Here is a 19,835-nt window from a genome sequence, read left to right on the forward strand (position 1 = left end):
AATTAACAACATAGTGTGTTCAGTAAAGGGGAAGCTATTTACTTTTTCATGGAGAGGTCCTAAATTTGAATTGAGCTCTTTTTTTTTTTTTTTTTTTTTTTTTTTTTTTTTTTTTTTATGACTTGGAATCTTGAAAAAAATAATCATTGAATTGGGTAACTAAAAAATATTAACACATACCAGAAGCTTGTAATTACAGGCTCTCTTTGAAATTTGTTCCTGACCTCTTCTTGGATGGCTCATTTTTAGAGACACTTGCTGAATGAGACTGCATGATCTGAAGTTCTGGGGACTGTATGGCATGGAGCATGATGCAGAATTGTAAGGTCAGATCCAGACAATGTCACAGGAGTTACCAAATGCTGTTGCTGTCTGATGGCTCCACTGTGACTTAAGCCATGCACAACAGTATATTCAAGTAATGTTGAAAAAATATTTTTCAATTGAGTTTTTAGACATATTCTTTCCATACACTCATTTGTAGTCATGCTAATCACAAGTAGATTTTAGCTCAGGATTTAGTTACATCTTTAGGGAAGTATAATGAAATCTGCAATGCTTAGCCTCTACCATAACTTCTTCTAAATAGAGGACTTCGGATTCAGGTCTGTCTATCCAGCATTTTTCATAAGTACCAAATTCACTCAGCTTGTAATCCTGCAGTAACCTCTGAAGCATGCGTGTTCAATGAGGTTGTTTTCAATGTTGTGCTGAAAGAATGAAACCTGTGGTGCTATGAAACAGTGATATAAAGTCAGGCAGGCAGGTCCCACAGAGAGAAAAGAGTTTATATTAATGCACATACTTAAAGAGATGTGGCTATGGTTACATAGGATACAACTGGCTTATTTTCTTTTGAAGCAACTTGTTGATTTTTGTTTTCACATTTGGATTAATTCCTTTAAATGCAGAAAATTCTATTGTTGGACCAATTTTTGCTGTCTGCTAAAAGTGTCCAAATAGCATATGAGGCTTTAATTCCTTCACTGTTACTCTTTTCCTTAAATCTTCAGAAATTATACTATGGTGACTAGCAGGTTAAAGAAAATCCAAAGCAAAGAAGCTTCAGTGAATGACTGATATACATGTATGATCAGTGCAGATTTTTAAATGTGAAAACTGTCACTGCTACCAGTTGAATGTGGTGCTGATATTTCTGTAAGCACTGCTAAAATCATGAACCAATTTAACTAAGTGACAATTTGGGTGTAGAATCAAGGTTTTTCAGGAGCCACACCTCACCAAAAGCAGACATTCTTTTCTTGCTTTCACTGGTACAAATCCAGATGCGTGCTTTAAAATTAAGTTTACCCTGGATCCTTATTCACATAAGCAAAGATAGAATATTGGTTCAGATGGGGATGCTTAAATCACCAGCCTATACATTAACTCCTCTTTCTTTCCTCCAGTTTGTCCTCCCTTTGAAATCCTGGCCACTCAAGAAAGTTTCTGAATGTTGTGATCTGGAATATTCTCTTAAAACAATGCCTGTAAAGTTATTTTTAGACTGTTGATTTGTTGCCATCCTTCCTAGGGTTTTTAGCTTTTCAATTCTTTCTATAAGGATTCTTGAGGTTGGCAAGCCCAATGCAGTAATAAAATGAAGCAGTGAGACTTTCACTTGCTACTTGGTTGTTCAGTTGGAGGTTATTCTCTGATTTCCCTCATGGCAGAACATGTTGCTGGCAAGGTACCCTGGTGCTCGGAATTGTTGTCACTCATATTATTTCCTTAAAATACAAGTTCATGGAAGCCTGGTTAGGAGGACTGCTGGATGAGCTGTGTTGAAATTGAATTCATTTTATTTCTAGAAGAAGATAGGCTAACAGAAGCTTTTATCAGACTTTCCCCCTGCCCTGAAGGAGCCCAGCTGTTAGGAAGAAGGAAGGGCTTTGTGCAGACTCCATACTTGTGCAACTGTTGGCTTTTTCTAGAGAGATCGCATTTTTTTTTTTTTCCCCCCAGGTAAAAAGCTGTCAGGGTCTTGTCTAAGTAAATTATGTTCCACTGGCACAAAGCATCATCAGGTGTCATGAGGTAGATCAGAAAAAAATAAATTTGCAAACATTTCCAGCCATTTAGTCCTTGACTGTTATTGTAAAAAGACTAAATATACTCAAAATACACACTCTGTTAGATTTTCTTTCCAAATCTGAAAAAACAAATAGTCTGTCTAAAACCTCTTTTAATGGAAAATGATTCCCAAGAGAATGGAGCCCTTCTGGTTCTTTTCCAGTAACTAAAAAGTTAGCATTGAAACAGGAAGTACATATAAATATCTACTCAGCAAATGCGCTACACATTTATATAGTTAAGAGTGTAGAGGTTAAGAGCATGCAGTTGGCACTGGGAATGCTCCAGGTTGTCCAGGTGTACAGTTCCATTATTGTCTTTGAAACCTTAGGGAAAAATATAAGTATTTATCAAATATTTGCATCTTTCCACCTACTTGCAAATTATTTGCTAGAATGATGCTTTAAAGATTTCCTTGGGCTTACTTAATGGTTCTGGAAGCTCTGTGGTCTCCCTTGTCCCATACCTACAAGTTTTTGGATTTGCTTAGTTGTTACTTATTAATTTCCAAAATAATGTATTTGATAAATAAAGGAAAGAGTTTACACATTGGAACTAAGGAGAGGAATGATGTCCTTACCCTGTCCCCTACTGAAAAAGGTTTGGAAGGTTTTTACAGACTGTGGGGAGAAGTAGGCCCTGGAAGCTTTGTACATTAAATCAATGGTGGGATATATTCCAAGGTCAACAAAATATATTGTGGATCTACTTCTGTAACCCGTAACTCCCATAAACACTCCTTTCCAATATGAAAAGTACCACAGCTCCATTGGGGATTTTCAAGTGAAATGGGTTAGCAAGGGAGGCCTGGCTCTTACTGACAGTAGTTCTGTTTGGTAACCTTAAAGCAGATGGTCCCTCTAGAATTCAGACGTGATTTTTGGAAACATGCATCAGACATACTAGTCTCTCTTGAACAGTTTTTATGATAACACACCAGAACTGGAAACCTCAGGAAAAGGGAAACAAGGAGCAAAAGTTAAGGAGAACTTCTACTGGGAGATACTGCAGCTGCTGCTACTTATGATTCAGATAAAAGGCACAGATGATACAAAGATCAGGATGGTGGGGGGATAGTGAGCAGTGAAGATAAGGCAGCTGTACAGCACAATCTGTATCACTCAATAAAGGGAGTCTATTCAGATAAATTGTTGTCATGCAGCCAAACGCAAAATCATATATCCAGGAACAAGAAAAACGGAATGAGGAATTGTATCTTCTGTGTATGAACCATGTAGAAGACTAATAAAAATCAAATCTTGGTACCTCCTCAGGGAGAAATATTGGCTACTAAAAGGCTCTATGATTCTACTGGAGAAAATCCTATCTAATAGCTGGAACTTGAAGCCAGACAAGTAAATTAGACACACGTTTTTACATTCAGGGTGATGAACTACTGCAAGAATAAAATTTTGGTGATTGTTGATCTCTTGATGCTGTTAACAAAATGTGACATCTACTATACGTCACATTGCCCTGCAGTTTCTTTCCTTCTTTCACTCAGCTCATAAGTCCCCTCAGGTGTGCTACATAAAAACTGACTTGGGGGCTACATGTGCACTAAGCTCACGAGTCCTGCTAGACATGCTAGAATATTTCTGATCACACCTGAAGCTTGAGTGTGTTGTAAAAAGTGCCAAACTTGTTTAATTAAAACCCTAAGAGGAATATTTTCTTATAGTGATCCATAAACTTTGTGATAGTCTCTGTCTGGAGTTCTTATAGAAAAGTAGTCTAGAGACATATGGAAAGACAAGAAACACAAAATAGAATGTAAGGAAATAATGAGTTCTTACAGAAGAAACATGAGGCTGATACTGGCCTGCTGCAAAGTGGCTTGGTGGTCCTGTGCATTAGGGAACCGGAGGCTGGGAGTGACGAGCAAGGTATGTACTGGAGGCTTTTCTGAATGGGTGCTTTCATGGAAATTCTTAGGCTGGAATTCAGTGTCGATTTAACTGTCACATTAATGACTCACTAACATAAGTTGGAGAAAGATAACATCAAATGAGAGATGTGCTGCTCTGCTGCATCTCCCAAACAAGATCAAGCTGTTTTAATAACCACTAATGATATAATCTCTAATTACAAAATGTTTCAGGAGACACTAGGTACCTCAGTGACATAATAGAACAAGAAAGTGTTATTAAATACCCACTCTAATCTACAGTTTATGCAGTGAGCTCTCTGTACATTTCATATTAATTTTGCCTTTAGAGTTTTAGGAATAAAGTATTACAATCTAGCACTATATATTTGTCACTAGACATAATTAGTGGCTGCTGATTAACTTCTATAGCCACATGCAGGCATGACTTAAACCCTGTTCTTTTTAGTTGCTTCATGTATATGTTCTAACTTTTCTCTATAAATCAGTGCAGATGTATTTTAGTATATTTTTCTAGTGACTTTGAACACCATCTTACCTGTCTTGAGATGTTGCCTCCAAAGCTTGAGGCTCCTTTTATGGAATTGGAAAAGACCCTGTACTTCACATCCTAGTCATAGCTACTAGCACTTTTCATTTTTGTCTACAGATTCTGGAGAGGTGGGCATGCAAGCACTCTCTATTTGATCAGAGATACCCCATCTTGAATACTGAGGCTTTTGCTGAATTTCAAAGTCTTTGGCACTGTCCAAACAAGCAGTTGTTGTAGAAATGAAATGACATGATGTACTTTCAAAACTTGATCTTGGTGTTAATCTGTAGTATGGCACGATGGTCTGTGAAGGGTTGAAATGATGGTGCAAACATGGTTACACACTGAAAAAAAAATAGGAAGAAATTGGCAACAAATTATCATTTAAATTATGCTCAGGTCACAGGAATTTAAGTGGTGTTTCCTCAGGCTGTTCTGTGTGCAGACTCAATGCCATGGCAGAAGGTGGCCAACACTGGGAAGCTCTGACCTGGCTCTTGCAGCCCCTCTCCTTCCTGGGCTCATGGTAGAAGCTCCCCATGGTGGAATATGTAACACCACGGTTACCTGTCCCTGAACTTCTGGCCCTTTGTTTTGCAGCCTATGGGCTTGCAGCCATGTCATGTTGGAGTGATGTATCAGTCTAAGGGAATTGTTGCTTTGCCTTGTTTCCCTCTTTACAGAACTGGGTGAGGGGGCTTGGTTGGCTAAGGAGATTTTATGGTGACAAGAAGACTGAGATGGAGCATAAGAGACTGAAAGAGATGAAAAAAATGAGGAAACAAATCTTTAATTTTCTGTCAATTCAAGATGGAAAGCCCGTGAAAGGATTAAAGGAGTGTTTGTGGTATGCTCAGAAAGGAGGGCAAGGGAAGAAACACTTTTTGCTGTGGCATTTATAATCCCAAGTAATGTGGAAGGTTGCAAAGAAAAACAGCTACAAAGGTGAATCAGCAAAGTGTTTTTGTTTGTTTGTTTGTTTGTTTGTTTGTTTTTTAATTTACATTTATACTCCTGAGGACTAAGAGAAAAATGTGAGAAATGCCAGTGGAATTTCATGAGAGAGTGTTGAATTTGAGAGGAAAGGTGAGAAAAGATGAAGATAGCATTGGATCCCCAAGTTTGGGGGACAGTAAGGTGTAGCTGTCAGGAGTGACAGAGAAGAGAGAAATAAGAAAGATGGTTGCAGTCTTTTAAAGAAACAGTCAGAAATAAAGCTGTGGCAGAGTAGGAAGGAACAAACAGAAGATGAGCTGGTGGTTGGGATGATAGTTATGAAACCGAGGTCAGAAATATCAGCTCTTGGCACTACTGGAGGTGACAAACTGTAACAGATTTTGAAGGCTGTTGTATTTCTGTTTATATGTGATAATGTTTAATAGCCTTGTAGCCACAATTCTGTTAGCTGTGGCACACTTCCACTTGGTGGAAAACATATTTTTCATTTTTAGCATGAACATTTCACGTATCTGATCATAGAATCATAGAATCATAGAATATCCTGAGTTGGAAGGGACCCTTAAGGATCATCAAGTCCAACTCTTGACACCGCACAGGTCTACCCAAAAGTTCAGACCATGTGCCTAAGTGCACAGTCCAATCTCTTCTTAAATTCAGACAGGCTCGGTGCAGTGACCACTTCCCTGGGGAGCCTGTTCCAGTGTGCAACCACCCTCTCTGTGAAGAACCCCCTCCTGACGTCAAGCCTAAATTTCCCCTGCCTCAGCTTAACCCCGTTCCCGCGGGTCCTGTCACTAGTGTTAATGGAGAAAAGGTCTCCTGCCTCTCGACACCCCCTTACGAGGAAGTTGTAGACTGTGATGAGGTCTCCCCTCAGCCTCCTCTTCTCCAGGCTGAACAGGCCCAGTGACCTCAGCTGTTCCTTGTACGTCTTCCCCTCAAGGCCTTTCACCATCTTCGTAGCCCTCCTCTGGACACTTTCCAACAGTTTCATGTCCTTTTTATACTGTGGTGCCCAGAACTGCACACAGTACTCGAGGTGAGGCCGCACCAGCGCAGAGTAGAGCGGGACAATCACCTCCCTTGACCTACTAGCGATGCCGTGCTTGATGCACCCCAGGACACGGTTGGCCCTCCTGGCTGCCAGGGCACACTGCTGGCTCATATTCAACTTGCTGTCTACCACGACCCCCAGATCCCTCTCTTCTAGGCTGCTCTCCAGCGTCTCATCGCCCAGTCTGTACGTGCAGCCAGGGTTTCCCCGTCCCAGGTGCAGGACCCGGCACCTGATGGTAGAGTAGATTCTCTGTGTGTGTGTGTGCGTGTGTGGAACATAGTGTATTTTAATGGACCAAAAGCCAGTAATAATGAATGCATTCCAGTGGTGGAAAAAATATAAAATGCAGTATATTTAAATGATGTTAGATGTGTTTTTTTTAAATGTAAATTTCCTGTTCTTCAAAACAGGACAAAGTAACAGATGGTGGATCTGCCATCACTTGCAGCTTCAAAAGTAAGCTTTCATTAGTAGATGTTGGTTAGCTCAAAGGAGATGGACCCACGTGTAATGTAGGAATTTGTTATCTTGACCGTATCTTCAGAATTTCTGCTTCTGTTCTTTGCCCAATAATTGGATGAGGCTTGACTTCTTGATGGGACTCCGTGACATATTTTTAAATTACTCTCAATTGACTTAAAGCTATATTTTAAACCAAGTGCTTGTCTAGGCTTCTCCTTTGCATCTTTCATCACTTTTTCTTGATGTCTCCCCATAAATGTCAAGCACTTCATCAGTTCTATGATTTCATGCACCTTCATGCAGGGTTGGTGACTCTGGGACGTTCCTCAAGTCTCTGTACATCTCCTCAACACCAGCTGTGCTTTGGACCAGCCTTGCTCCTAAGTCACGCAGACAGATGTCTGGGACTGATTTCAACAAGGCCTTTGGCATCCCACTGCCTAAAGTGGCCTTGTTTATTTGCTGTGCTGTTGGACCTGGCAGTTCCAGTGTCTGGGGAACAAGGATGAAGGGAATACCAGCACTCTGTGACTGTTATTTGGATAATGTTTCCAAAGACATTTCTGGCAGCTGCAAATATGGTGTCGTCTTGACATCTTTGCAAGACCTGTCATTCTGTAGAAGTTTAAAATGTGTTTAGGTCTCTGGCCTTCTTGCTGTCTGTTTAGGGGGAACTTTATCAAGATGATACATCTTGAGTTCTTTGTGCCTGTCCTCCTGCATGTGGCTTCAGGAGGCCATTGCAAAATGATTGGCAGGACGACCTGTGCAGCAAGCATGTGAAAAGATGCATCTGAGCAGCACTTCTTGGGTTTATGTGGTCACTGTTAGAATTTCAAGCAAAGTTTTGTGTGCTTTTTGAATCTTGGGTAGCTGCATGACTTTAACCAGTTACTAAACTGGTTGTGTTCAGACATATTACTAAATACCAGTTACTAAACTGAAGTTGTGTTCAGTCATATTCTTCTTTTCATGTATTGCCATGTAGTTTTGTTGTCATCTTCCAGTTTATGTAATGTTTGCTTCTATGTATTATATTGTATTCTAGTATATATTACAAATATAACATGTTATAGACCTTTCCCAGCTTTGTAGGCTGGCAGGAAAACCATGATGCTGATTGGTTTTGGTGGCTTGCTGGGCTGGGTGTAATGAATGGAGATTGATTATGTAAGGTGGTCTTCCCTATGTATTGTCATCCAGGTTTGGCAGTCTAGTCTCAAGCTGAAGTGGTGGACAAATATTTGCTAGACTTGGTGTACCTGATATGGGTATCTTCTAATTTTAAGGAACATTTAATGCTAAGGGGTGATATGCAGAGAGCAATAAGTGTAAAAGGTGATTTCCTTCTACTGTGTTGGTTTTTAGGTCATGTAGGAACTGTACTTGATGCTGACTAGTATTAAACCTGGATTAAAACTTGGATAATAACTGCAGTCTGCACACATGGAAATAAAGAAATGAATTCTTTCTTGATAGCTGATTTTTGCAGAAATGCCTTTTGGTTGAAGTACTACATGCATTTTGCAAAGTTCACGTACCTCTGCAGTTTATTTTAAGAGATCTGAATTTATTTGGTGTAGATTTATTTCAATTATCTAATCAGAAGCAGACACATAACTTCTTAGACTGTCAAAGGTATTCAGGAATGTATGACAAACTTCAAAGGAATGCATAAGATCTTGCTACACATCTTACCATACACTTTTATAGAAAAGAGTTAATTAAATTTTCTTTCTGCCCAGAAATTATTTTTAGGCTAAATTAAGTACATGGGGTTGTAAGGCTTTGGAGTGTTCTCTTTTTCTGCTTTAGCTTTGCAGCTGATTAAACAGCCAAATGCTTATCTGGATCAGAAGTAATAAGCAAAGAGGCATCCTTAGGCCAGTTATCAGTTGAAAACAATCTGAACTGTCACGTACCCAAGTTTCAAAGCACAAACTCAACCAAATGGATTGAGCAATGTGCAATACTGTTTACTGGTGAAGAAACTTCCAGGGGGAAAGACGAGCTGTTTCCTAGCACACATTTCTGAAGGCATGGATGTGCTGGGGAACTAAAAGACCATACTGTCCTTGTGAGCCCTGCCTGGTGTGGCATGTGGACCCAGTCAGATGAGGCAGGAGTTTCCTTCTTACAGTACATCCTTCTTCCCTGCCTCCAAACTGGGACTGCAGCTTATTCTTGGGTTAATTCCCGTTGAGACTTAATTTATGTTCTCTCACTGGGAGGGGAGGAAAAAAAGAGTGCTAGTTATCTGAATATACAGCATTCAAGTATGTTTTGCAGGGACAATATTTCAAGTTATTAGTCTCAGCAATTTAGATAAGAACATGTACTTTCCTATGAAAGACGAGGCACAGTGTCTTAATATTAATACATGACACAGAGTAACCTTATGTGATAAAGTACCTAGATAGCTCGACAAAGGGTAAATTATAAATGCCTGGGAAGATATATGATGCCATTAGTAAAACATACAGATTTATGTGACATTAACTTCTCTAGGGCGGCAGAAGCAGAATTGTTCTACCAAAGCTGGATAAATGTTTTGCTTCCCCCCCAGATGCAACAACAAAGCACTGTGAGATCTTTGTAATCTAATGGGTAAATTGCTGCCTACAGTTCAACGTGCTACCTTTTCCTTCAAGATTTCTTCTGAATCTTTTTGCATATTGCTAGGTTTCATATTTTTGAAAACTATGGCTGATGCCTGTGATGGTAGTAACAGTTTGGGTGTGACAGAATAGAAAGGTTGGATGTTCTTCCCTGGCATAGAAGTATCTTGGTCCCCAAGAGGAATGCCTATATACAGCCTGGGCAGAGTTAAGCAGAAAGGGTGACCCTTGAAGAACGGTTCTGGCCATCAGCAAGCACTGAGCATAGAGGTATATGAAGTCTATCTCTTCTTGACCACACACCAGGAAAATAGAGGCATTGTCGCTGTCTCCAGATTCAGAACCTGGGATCTCTCTTGCAGGAGACACCTATTTCTCTGCTGAAAGGGCCTTTGCCTTTCATCTGAAAGGTGAGTGGTTTTTAGCAGTGGCTAGCACATTTGGGAAGTGAGCTGGGTCTCTCCTCAGGGTGATGGTACTCACCTTGCAGGACAGTGGCTGCTCTGGGAAATGATAGACTTGTAGAGAGGGGCTAACAACTGCACACAAGAAATCAGAGTTTCACAGAAATAACTGTACAAAAGAAGGAAAGGCTGTTAGCTAGACAGAGGCTAACCATGGAGTGCAATTAGGAGCAAAAAGGCATGTGAACGATAAGGACAAGGATGTTGCTAGACATCTTTGTAGAACATTTACTCTGTAATCTCTGCAGGATCAGAGGATGGGAGAGTGGCTGTCCTCTCTGGGAGAGCCCTTTGCTGTTTCACATTGACTATTGCTGCTGTGAATTATTCATGTTCTTTTTGTCATGCCCAGTCAGGCTCTGTTTTGCATGCATATAAACTGAGGACTGGGTCAGCAGTGAGGCATGCTCATTCAGCCATGGGGCAATTCTGTACCGCCTGCCAAGAGGGAGGTTTCATTCATTATTAGGTAGAGAGATGTAGCTGCAATTATAATCCTCCCATCACCCTGGAGTATGAAAATGTTTTCTCTCCCATTGGGAGTTCCTTGCAGGGCAAAGTGAACTCAGTTGAGCAACAACTTACATTTAAAAAGATATATTTTCTACAGTGCAGGGAAAGACTTCATGGTCTAGGAAAGTACTTCCTACTTGCTGCAAGCTAGTGTGAAAGTCGAAGGTCAATCTGTATTGTCTTAAAAGCAGAAAACTAAGAGAAGCTATCAGGATGCCTTGAATATGGAAAATTTGAGGAACAGCTCAGCTTCCAAGAGAAGAAAACATTTTCCTTGAACAGAGTGTCTAGTAAACTGAGGATTATTTATCTATTGAAATTACTCTTTTTTTTTCCCCTTTGAATCAACTGTAAGTGTGTATATATATTCATATAAACTGTTTTTGAGGTTGTTTTGTTTTAGTTTTGATACAAATTATTGGTAGGTGCTATGGAAGGTGTGCGACATATTGAGGAATTTTTGTTGGAATAGTAAATGTCCCCAGAAATTTTAGAATCTGAAGTTAAATCTGACCACATGTTCTCAGGAAGACTGTTAGTTTGCTGAAGGTTAAATGCGAATTAAAAAGCTGCTTATAATAAGAGTCATTCTGTCACTCAAATTTTGAATCCTTTTGCATTTGGTAAAATGTCATTAATAATCCATTACATGTAAAAGCACTTTTGATATAAAAGGTCCCAAGGATCTTTGCAAATCTGAGTTTTGTGCCAAACCTCATTGAAAGTATTGTTCAGATTCCACAGAAGAGACTGAGGCATAGTAAGCCTGAGAATTTTATCATAATTTACACAGGAATTGGGAAAGGGAACACTAGAAACATGATTCAGGGTTAGTAGGCTAGTCACATGTGAACATATGATAGTCTTGACATGCATTTTTTTTGTCAGCTGGAAAAAAACTAAAATGTCTACTGCATATAGAAAAGGTATAGGGAAGCTGACAAGTATCAGAAATGCTGACTTTGTACATTTCAGATGAATTTTTCATTTTTATGAGGAAAGTTGACCAGAAACAGCTCCATGGTGCATAATCCTTTATTGGTTAGGGGTTTGTACATTCCATTTTATTGTTCATGGCATATTTTTTTTAATCTTGTAGTCTAAAATGGAACAAGACCTCACTTTTATGATGTGTAAGCATATATTTTACCTTTATTTTCATAACTTCCAATGTAAAGGATTCCTCCAAGGAGCTGTAGTTGGATTAATAGAGCTGGAGTCTGGGGCTCCATGGAGCAGGGAAGTCCTTTACATCCATTCCATAGCATGCATGGTCCTGGCTGTTTTACAGAAACAAAGATGTAAGGGTGTTATTTGGCAGCACTGGTCCTTGGTAGTCACAGGATGAAGGGTCTGATGAAAGGTCTTCAGTGAGTTTTCAAACATATCGTGAAATAGTTTGTCTATGAAACATCAAGGAATTTAGACTTTTTTAGATTTTATTCAAAACCAAGTTTTTTGTTTAAAAAAAAAACAAAACCAACAAACTTAAAAAAAAAATGGTCATAGTAACTGTTCATAATTCCTTTAAAGTCAAGAAATTAAACTATTAATTAAACTATTATAGTGATTTCTAAGAAAGTGGAAGTTAACATGTAAGAAACCGATGCTGAGTTTCTGTCCTTGCTGAAGTTGATGATGAAGGTTCACGCCTATCCAGTTGTCCATTCTGAGATTTGGCAGTCACACCGTTTTTGGCTGTTGACTGCTTTTAGCAATAATCTCCGGTTGTAATGCACCATTTTTTGGATGTCTAGTACCCTAGGCTACTAGATGTCTGTAAACCCAGTACAAACATTTAGTCTGTACGTGCAGAGTGTTTCCATTGCACGTTCGAGTGTGCCTGGTGCTTTAGATTGATTCCAATTGAATATAACAATAAGCGGTGCAGTAGAAATTATCTATATTTCCAATATAGATAATATTTCAGACCTACTTATTTCAGCTTGTAGTTGTTGGCAGATTTGAGAACTCTGCACAGAAATTATGATGGTTTAATCAATTCACCATTCCTCTAAAGTGAATGAGTATGTTCATAATTCAAAGCTTCCAAACAGTCTTGCTAATTTCACATTTTATATTGTCACAGACAGTCATGCAATGTAAAACAATAGTCTGGCTCTTGTGATAGGTCAAAGTTCTGTTTGTGCTTTCATATTTCTCCTTACTTAATTTGGCAAATGGACGTTCTTTCTGTCAAGGAAAAGAGGCCAAAACAAAGGGCATTTTTTTTCCCCAAGTTATTTTTGAAATGCCTTGATTCTTGGATGTCCGATTAGGATATTTTAGACCTGTCTGTCATTACCCTGGAAATCAAATGCCATTGCAGTAACTTAACACAGGCAGCCAAAATCATTGAGAGCTTTTGAAAAACTTCATTAATACGTACTTTTAATTTGACTGCACAAACCAGGAAGGCACTAATTAAAAGCTTGACAGAAGATTCAGATGTTAACTTTTATGTATCAGTTTTAACTAAAATAAAAGCATGACCTTCAAAGAACCAAAGATGGGATCCACTGTGTTTTTCTTTCTGATGTCCTCCATAAAACTTTTTCTATATCAGAAGCCTGTTTCAGTGCTCAGGTTACTTCCTCTTTTATGTCTATATAAAATAAACCAACTTGTGAAGAGCTGTGTGTGATATTCACATGCAACAAGAGTTGAATTCTATGGAAGATTGAACTGTGGGATTTGGACCAATATATCAGGCTGGGTTGTGTGCTTCTCCCAACTCAGTGACAATGAGCATTTCTCTGTGTGGAAGGACCTTATTTTGTGAAAATCTAGTTAGCATTGTCAGGACCCTATGTGCAGGAAAATCCTGTGAGGACAGCTCTGTCTGATGATTCCAACATCACTGCAAGATGGAGTGATGGGTGACCCAAGAGAAACATTATTGTATTCAAAGGATGAGACTTTCAGCAACTCATTCAATCATTATTATTATTTTTCATGCTGGTTGTCAAATGTCACCCTGGTGTTATTCATGATTTATCACAGATCTGACAATGGACCCAGCCTGCATTTTAAAGCAAAGTTTGTTCTTTTAATTTATTGTTCCACTGACTTTTTTTTTTTTTTTTTCAGCATTTCCATAATGTTTTGCTTTCTTTTCCTGCCCTTAACATAATAGTAAGAAAGTGAACAGCTATTTCCAACAACAGTATTGGTGGGGATCAGGCAAAACAATGATTTGAGATGCTATACCAAACTCTCTTTTAGTCCCAAATTAAAAGTGTTGCTAAAGTGAATGTCTTTAGGTTTATAAAAGTTCCTATCTGCTGAAGACAGTTTCTCACTTTGGGCTCTGATAGGTCATCTTCCCCAGGCTTGGGTTATCCACCTGCAAAAAATGGACAGAATGGACAGTCTCAGTAACGTGTGGTCCTATGTAGCTGTAAGATGATACTTCCTTTCTAATTATTTTTAAGTAATCTTTAAAAAGAAACCTTCATTCTATAAGGTAAAATAGCATAAAAATCTAGCTGTTAGGCATCGCTCTTCATGTGTTGATCTCAAAGTTCTTTACAAAGGAGCTTGGTATTGTTTCCCCATTTGTCAGTCTGAGAAACTGAAGCACAAAAAGGAAAAACGACTTGAGCTCCAACACCAAAGTGGAGCTGATGCCAACCAACTGATTTGTCCACTCTTCCACACTGAGCTTGGAAGGGCAACAATTTGACAGTCCAAGTAGTATCAAGCATGCTGATAAAACCATTGAAATGTTATTCATCATGGAGATGGATGGGATGTGAATACAGGAAAAATACTTTTTACAGTAGTAAATGGTAAATAGAGTTGTACTAGATGACAAATGTTTTGAAAAATCCAGTAAAGGGCAGAATTAGATTAACTTTTAAAAAGATTCAAGTAATAGCATAACTTGTGCTTTGTCACATGACATTTTAGCACACACAAGTGAGCCAGACAACTATGTTATTTTAACCTACATTCAACATTCCTATCAGTAAATCTGCACAAAGGGCCCCATATCCATATCTTCTGCAGTTCTATCACAAAATCTCTTTTTTTGCTACTGCCTGGAATTTCATTATGAACCATTATTGATGTAATACTAAACCTATGGAATCTTAAACATGTCTTAAAATCTGTGGAATAAAGTAGACTCCTACCAAATAATAAAAAAGCAGTACCAACAGAAAACCCTGCACCTTTTTCAGATGGTTCATTAATTTTTTCCCAAACATGCTTTAACTACACTGTCTCAAAACAAACTTGCTTCAATAGATCTGTTTTCCTGTAAATGTTATTTTTCTTTTCTTCCCTCCCCTATTCCCAAGGCACAATTTGCTGTTTTTTTAAGTCCAGAATATCTGTTATATGCTGCCCTCTTTTGCATGAACAGTGTCTGAGTTGCTTCTGGTTGCTGTAGGTGCCTGCCTTTGGATTTTTTCCTGGGATTGTGGGATCCTGTGAGAGAGACTTTCTCATCTTTATATTCTGAGATCTGCCAATGTTTCATTTATATGTTATATGAACTGTACCAGTCTGAAGAAAACACTGAAATCTGTCTTTGAGAAGCACCTCACTTCGCAAAGGAAGGTATGATTTACACTGTAGCCACTGGTATGACTTAAATAACTTTGAGCTTTAAAAAGTTGCCTTCAGTTATCTGGGCAGCGATTGAGGGATGTTCTGGCTCTAGTGAAATGTTTAACTAATGCAGAATTGCGCTGCTTTCAGAAATAGGAGTGAAAATTAAAGGGGGTACTTTAAAAGTAGCAGATCTTCAGCAGCGAAACAAGGAAAGAACTGCCTACTTCTGCTTTGTAGTCTATAGAAAGGCATGTGCATGCATTTTATGGAAGTGCTACAGAAGTTGTCCTGCTGGAGTTGGTATTTAGCACAGAACCAGAGCTGGCCAGAGGTAGGAAAGCAGGATGTGGGGTACTGGCACAGGGTGTGTTACGGTCCTACTGGCCCTGAGGAGTTGTTGCTCCATGGGCTTTCCTTGCACTGGGCACTGATGTGAAAAAGGATGGATTAGAGGGAAAGGAACCATGTCCTGCATGCTCATGTATATGCTTGGCTGCTAGGATCGATCAGGAGCTATGCTTAGGAAAAATGACTCACTGCTGGCTGCCACACCACAACGCGTGGGAATGAGCTGAGGCCAGAGCGGTCTCAGCCAGAAAGTGTGAATGTCCATTAATACTCACTCATTGCTGCACTCATTGCCGTGGCTACTTGTCTAGCTGTCCTCTTGTTGCTCAAGAGTAAGCAGAAGTTGTAACAAGGCTTTGCCATGAGTTTGCTACCTTATCTTGGGATGTGCTTTTATCCCTAGATGCATGGCTTTTACAGCTTTGTTATGTGTTATGCCTCTGTATTGCCGACACAACCTTCAGGCTCATCCAGCTCTCAGCCTGCTGGTGATGTCCTGATGCTATGCTGGGTGCCTGCTGTCAACACAGCATTTGCTAGCATTGCGTGTTTGATCTTCAGTGCATTCCCCACTTGTAGAACTGTAATTGAACTCCTGATGCCTGTTAGACGACCCCTGCTTTAGAAACCCAGTGTCTTTTTGAACAAAGGGTACATTTCAGCACTGTAGCAAAATCACAGAATCACAGAATTTCTAGGTTGGAAGAGACCCCAAGATCATCGAGTCCGACCTCTGACCTAACACTAACAGTCCCCACTAAACCATTTCCCTAAGCTCTACATCTAAACGTCTTTTAAAGACTTCCAGGGATGGTGACTCCACCACTTCCCTGGGCAGCCTGTTCCAATGCCTAACAACCCTTTTGGTAAAGAAGTTCTTCCTAAGATCCAACCTAAAATCTGTCTAGGCAAAAAATTGTTTGGTTTGTATTTTATTCTATCAACAGCACAGAGTGAAACTCTTGAGAATTAAGTTAAACAAATTAGGTGTGAAGTAGAAATTACGTATATTTAATAATGTAGATTGCCAATGGTCAGTTTAAATGTGCAGAGGGCACTGATTAAATCTGAAACTATGTACCAACGTAGGAATACCCATAGAGACAGAAGTGATAGTATGGGTGAGGGGCTCAGCAAGGTGTGGCTGGGTGCTAGAGCAGATGATGCTTTAAATTCCACCCTTCCTTTATAAACCTGATGACAAACTTGTCAAAAACAGCTTTGCAGATTTAAACAACAAAACCAAACAAAACCTCCCTCCCACAAAACCCTGTCTCTTCAGAATTTTCTTTCCTTTGAGCTATAATTCACTGCTGATACTGGCTTAGGAATTGGCTGGCTGCCAAATAGAGTTGTCCCACAAAAATGTACAGAATCTCTATCTTTGTCTCCTACAAAGAAAAACATGAAACAAAAATGTCAGGGGAAAAATGTGTAAAATAGGACATGACCTTCTCTGGAGTGAGACTTAAAATTCCTTCAAAAAGCTACCCTTTTTTAAAAAATGCAGATATTTGTTGATGATTGATACCATAATTGAAAAAGGCAGTTGGGTTGGTAGGTGGTGGACGTTCTAACCAAAAATGTCTGATCAGAGATTATTACACAGGTTTCTACCTATACATGCAGTGTCAATGCATATATGGTGTTTTGTAGATAGACAAGGAAACACCACAACATGTTGCTTTTTTTTCCCCCCATTACATAATTGGATATGGCATATTATTATCATTATTGTCCTGTTAACACAAACTGTCAGAAATTCAGCTTAATTTATGAGCTATGAAAGGGACTAAGAGCTGTACTTCAAGATAGATTATGGCTAATTGTGCCTTTTCACATCAGTGGTGAAAAATACAGGAGAAGAAAAAAATGCTACTTTTCTTGAGGTAACATGCAAACGTGCTTTAGATCTCTGTAAATGCTGTTGGAGCAGAAATTAAAGGACTTATTTAAATAGGTAAGATAAAAGTGGTAAAGCAAATACATTGTTGTGGCAGGCAGAATTGCTGTTTTGCTATTTTAACTGTATTCCTTTAAACAATCATAATATATATATTGTGAAAAATGACATCTTGAGGGGGATCTTCAAAAGCACACGAGAAAGTGCATAAACTGCAGCATATTTCACCTACCTGTCATCATCTGTCTTCAGCCTGGTGATACGAAAGAGTTGGAAATTTGCATCCAAGGATGACTACCCTATTGAGCATTTCAATTTGGTGTTACTGGTTGCATTGGAAGATATTTTTGCCATTTGCCTCATTTAAACTGTCTACAGCCTAAGTCCACTTGGGTTATCAGGTCTTTTGACCACAGACGTTGGATAAAACCAAGCCAAGGAATTCCCAGGGAATGCCTGCAGCTGGAATTGCTTGAAAATAAAGTGATTTAATGCATATGTTGCTTTCCTCTGAATCAATGCCATACCTGATATGGTTTTGATGACTTGCTTGGCTGCTGTTCATGCTGCCTGCTTTAGTAGCCCTGAACAAGGGTTCCAAGGATATTCAGAAATTCATGTTTGTTTTTTATATTCAAATGCTTGTGCCCTAATGGGGGAGTTGTCCTCAGCATTTTGGCCAAACAAAAATTCAAAGGGTATGGCATTTTTCCTTATCTGGGTTATAGAAAAGATGATTAATCCCTTCCTAAGAGAGAGAAACTAGGTAGTTCTTGGTGCCATCATTTTTGTTTGCTATTGCAGGATCTATCATTTAAGTTTTCCTTCCCATGTTTAAAACCACAGAACAGGCCCAGTAGGATTCCCCTGCTTCGAGAGACTCCAGTGCCTCATCCTACTTTCCAATAAACATGTAGCATCTTAATCCTATTATGTACCAACGTGGGAGGGGGCCAGTCCCTAGGCTGCAGTATTTGTGAAATGGGATGTGTGTGAAGCCCTGCAGCTCTTCTTCCTAAGAACTCAGGCCTGATTTTGCATGTCCTGTACTCACGCAAGTTGGGTTGTGCTGATATAAAACAAGCATCAGTGTAACAGTAAATGAGAGCTCATGTTCATTCATGTCACCCAAACGGCCTAAAAATCATTAAAATGTCATGCTCTAAATTAATCTGAACAATTTACAGGCACCCTAGGGTTTTAAGGACTAGCTCAGAAGACTTTTTTTTTAATTATTATTATTATTTTATAGTGTACCATTTATTTATTTGTGAGGAAGGGAGAGGGAGACTATGCTAATACAACCTAGAGAATCCAGCTTGCATATCATAGTAGTCAAATAAAATTGAAGTGGTATGAACTTCTCAAAAATATTAGACTGTGATAGATTAATGCATTGTGATCTAAGCTGTAATGGCTTTATTTTCTGGAAAATGATCATTTCCTCCTTCCTAGGAAGAACATAATTTAATCTTGGAAAAGAACAATGGAAAAACAAAGATATAGTTTGCTTATAAAAATATGAATAGTCTATTTCTGTGTTTGGAATTAGCTATCTCTAGCTGTAAAATTATGGAAGAAAGGTAGTACTCACCAAATGAAGAGGAAGAGAAAGTTTATATTCTTCTGCTGTTTGGGTTTTGTACCCATTCCTCTATTTCTCCAGCCTGGTAATTTTAGTTTTGTTCATAGCTAGTCAGTATGTAAGTAGGTATACTGGTGAGATGGACTATAGGAAAGACTGAAGAAATAGATTGGGAAATCCATTTGTCTCATAGTTTAGCTTTATTTAGAAAAGAAATGCAAGATAAATCTTTGAAGCCCTCTCAGCTTTTCAGTACATATGGCATCCAGAGATTGTGTAAATTTAATCAATTTTGTTCATCCTCCAGCAAACTAACTTGTTGATGGTGTCTTTTGCATTTAATATTTTAGAGGCTATATGGTATAAGCAGTAAAAGTACATTTACAAGTGGATAAACTGTTCTTCTGCTTTATATCCTGCCTAGTCATTAGTGGTCACTAATTTGCAAGGTCTTTCAGAGAGATGTTTCATTATTGCTGCTTTTTAGGAGAGAATTCAGGTTTTGTTATCTTTGTGGGCACAGATGTTACGCATTGTAAATTCCATCATAACTAGAAACTATATTATGTACAATAGTCACTGAGTTTTACTGAGGAATTCTTGAAGATGTGGCATAATGAAACTTTATTTTATATATATATATTGCTACTGCATTTGGGACTACAGAATAGAAACAGCCTATGGAAGAAGAATATGTTATTGGTCAGGTATATGTATGTGCATGGATATTTTGGCTCTGCCTCAACAAATGTGTGCCTAACTTTAAGTAGGTGAGTAATCTTGTTTGGTTGGTTAGGAGCATGCTTAAGCACCTTGTGAATCTGGGCACTTAAGAATGAGGTGCTGACGTTAACGTATCACAGGAAACAAGC

General features: G+C 38.9%; 1 protein-coding gene across 4 annotated transcripts in view; it reads left to right on the top strand.

The window, feature by feature from the left end:
- Positions 1-19,835, top strand: part of CALD1 (caldesmon 1) — a 193,501-nt gene that overhangs the window by 22,409 nt on the left and 151,257 nt on the right. Inside the window, exon 1 of one of the 4 annotated variants that reach the window (XM_032187919.1) lies at positions 15,118-15,133. The exons of the other annotated variants lie outside the window; for them this stretch is intronic. The gene's annotated coding sequence lies outside the window, so the exon portion shown is untranslated. Of the gene's footprint in view, positions 1-15,117; positions 15,134-19,835 lie in introns of those variants that run through there. 4 annotated transcript variants of the gene reach the window in all.

The sequence above is a fragment of the Aythya fuligula genome, chromosome 1 (assembly GCF_009819795.1).
Source record: "Aythya fuligula isolate bAytFul2 chromosome 1, bAytFul2.pri, whole genome shotgun sequence".
Classification (NCBI taxonomy): Eukaryota; Metazoa; Chordata; class Aves; order Anseriformes; family Anatidae; genus Aythya; species Aythya fuligula.